This window comes from Sarcophilus harrisii, chromosome 6 (assembly GCF_902635505.1).
Source record: "Sarcophilus harrisii chromosome 6, mSarHar1.11, whole genome shotgun sequence".
NCBI lineage: Eukaryota > Metazoa > Chordata > Mammalia > Dasyuromorphia > Dasyuridae > Sarcophilus > Sarcophilus harrisii.
Genome location: NC_045431.1, coordinates 254538402 through 254541840, shown reverse-complemented (window position 1 = coordinate 254541840; position 3439 = coordinate 254538402).

Below are 3439 nucleotides of genomic sequence, written 5' to 3'. Positions count from 1 at the left end.
GCTAAACTCTTTCCTGACTGCCATTCTTACATCCATAACTGAATTTCCTACATCTCATAATGAATGTTCCATAGCTGTCTTAAAATTAATATTTAAAAGGCTTAATTTATTATCTTTCTCTCAAAAACTTTTCTCTTTCATATTTCCTTATTCCTGTTAATATTGCCAACATCTTTTTTTTGTCACTTTGACTTGAAACATGCCATTTATTCATGAGTTCTTTTCCCATTCTAACACCCATGATCATTTTGTTGCCAAATACTCTTAATTTTATATTTATATCATGTCTTACATGGCACTTTTCTCTCTGACATTATGATGACCCTGGTGCAGGATTTCATTATCTCATGCCCAAATAAATGTTGCAGACTGCTAGATCGTCTCTCTGAATTCAATCTCTCTCTAGTTTAGTTCTTCTTCCACTCACCTGTCAAATTGACCTTTCTACAGTGTTGATCTAATGTTATCAACTCTCCTTTTCAGTAAGGTACAATTACGTTTTATTCCATTCAGGAAAATACAAAATTCATATTTTTAATTCAAATCCCTTCATAATCTGGCCCCTCCTAACACTTCCAGTTTTCTTAAACCATATCCGTCACCATATAGCCTGCAAGGAAGGAAAATTGGCTTTCTTGATGTTCCTTGAACAAGAAGCTGAACCTCTGGAATCCATAGATTTTTCTGGACATATACATGGCTGAGATGATTTCAATCTCCTTCTCTATGTCTTCTCTACATCTGGACAATTGAAAACCTCAATTAAAATCCTATCTGTTTTCAAGAAATATTTCTCTGTACTTAAAAATGCCAGCACCTTCCCTCTGTTGATATCACTCATTAATTTTGTAAGTAAATAATTTGTTGATATCAGTTTGTATGTAGTCTCTCCCATTGTACCGTGAGCTTCTCAGAGAGCAAATGATGTCTTTTGTTTTTTGTTTGATCAAAGTTTCTTTTTTCGCATATATCTTTAAACATTGTGTGTTTTAAAGAAATACTTTTGGAATAAGAATTTCAATTTAGAATATGGGCCTATCCCAGTAATGTTTTCCCTACATATCTTTTTGTTGTTTAATATTATTTTGTATTTTATGCTGTTGCAGGGAATTTAAATTATCCACCTTGATCTTTTAAGATCAGACTCTCACATATAATTAAAATCTCTCTTTCTAACTTCAGAGACTAATTTACAAAAATACAAGAGTTTCTTAGAAATTAATTTTAAGCTCCATTCAATCACAATATAATAATGCTTTAAAAAAATTTACATACAGGTATTTCCTAAGCAGCATCTCAGCTATCATGTCTGCTAGACAATTGCTTCTACCTGACCTGTATTTTTTCTTCCTTAGGAAAACGAATCAAATTTAAAGAAAACTTCAACCTCAAAAGCCCCTCATTCATGAATGAACTAGGGAAGTAATTTGCTTTGCTGAGAATCTTTATGTTTGTTAGTCACTGACAGAATTTCTTTTCTTAACTGAGTGGAGTTTCCATTATAGCTTCTAGATATGGAGTGATCCTTTGAGATTAATTGGTCCAAATCATTAGTATTTAATTTTTTTTTCAATAATGAAAGCAGAGTTTGGACAATATTGTTTTTAGTGGAGGGCAGAGAACTTCTTCTGCCCCATATGTTGAACATTATTTTCAATGTTAGAAGAAACAATCATATGTATTATTAAACACATTCTAATTTGCATCATTTTATTTTCCTTCCATTCTCTCAATACAGAGAAGCATGTTGGGCCTCATTAAGGAAAGATAATGGATCAAGACAGGGAAAAGATAAGAACAGAAGCCAGGGGTCTTTATTGTCCTACTCCTTTCCAAATCCTCTAAGAAATTGCAGAACCTGAACATGCCATGTTAAGTCATGAGACAGGAGGCAATTCCTTTGCTCATTAACAGATCTAGGCTTATATGCCAAATGTGTTATTCCTCAAAACAGAGACAGACTAAATAAAACTATCACCTTCCCATCTTCTTCTAATGTAACCACTCCCTGCCATACAGGTGCCTAGGGATACTTTTTGGACAAAATAAGTTAGCGTCAGAATTTCTTGTCAATGAGATTCACATTGATCTATGCCTTTGACTAAGCTAAGGTCAACAATTCTTAAGCAGTTGTCAGAAGCCCATTTGGGGCCTGGTAACTCAATGTGGGGTCATGGAATTATGAATTGTTATCAGTGAATGTTGGATTTTATACTTAATTTTTATACCTCCATATATGAATTAGCATTAAAAATTTTCTGGTGAAAGAGGTCAAAAGTGGGCAACGTTCCAGAAGCCCTGCCTTAAGTGAAGCACAGAGCAAGAAGAGTTGAGAAATATTCAGCCAGCACTAATGCAGGTTCAATGCCAGTTATTGATGGCATTTGATGTCTTATTTCTTTTCATTGTCATGGAGAGTGTTATTTCTTGGACTACTGCATACAGATACAGGAATATTAGTTTTATTTTCTTTGAATCATTCCACCTCTTGCACTTTTAAAATTCTTTATCACTATGTCCTGACTTGCCCAGCTTCTTTCAGGTCTTAGTCAAAGTCTCATATTGTTGAAAACCTTCTGCCAGTTAGCCATTATTTAAACATCTTCTCTATTATGTATATATTATACCTCCTACTTTCTTATCTCTCACTCCTTCTCCCTTGCCCTTTCTTCCCTTCTCTCTGGCTCTCTCACTTCCTTTTCTAGGGTTTTTGCATGTTGGGGATCCCCTAGATTTTGAACTTCTTGAAGAAAGCAGTGCTTTTGCCTTTCTTTACTTCCTCACACTCAGCATAGGGACTGGACCATTGCTATGTGCCTACTTAGTCTTTTGAGTGGCTGACTTACATTTAGCTCATTCAGTAAGATCTGAGGCTAGGCTGTAAGCATGCAATCATTGATTCTCTCATGTTATACTGATCTCTGTCTCAGGTACTAAGTTTTAGTCACTTACCAGGTTGGTCTCTGTCAATACAGCAGCAAGGATAACAGCAGCAATCTGTGTTTAGACGGGAAAATATGCCTGTATGACTGTCTGGGTCATATATAGGGGATGGTCAGTGATGCATTTATTATGTTGGCTCTGTCTGAGCTCATCTCTCTGTCATGGCTGCAATTACCATGTCATCTGCAGAGAAATGGTACTGTGTGTCTGCTACCCATTTAAAAGAAAATGAACTTTTATCCCAAGTGTTTACATGATTTAGACTATTGATTACTTAAAGTCTCTAGTGCAGCATCAATGAGCAGGTGGGGAGCAGGGAAGAAATGAAGGCCTGTCAAGTGACTCCCAGCAAGATGCAATAAGAGCATGTGAGCCAAAGGATTATACACCTAATTGATGTACTACTTTGGTTATAGATGAGTCTCTCTTGTATAATTGCTACAGTTGGGTCTGTCTTTTAGGACTGTTCCTATAGGCTCCCTATTTTGTTTTCTGT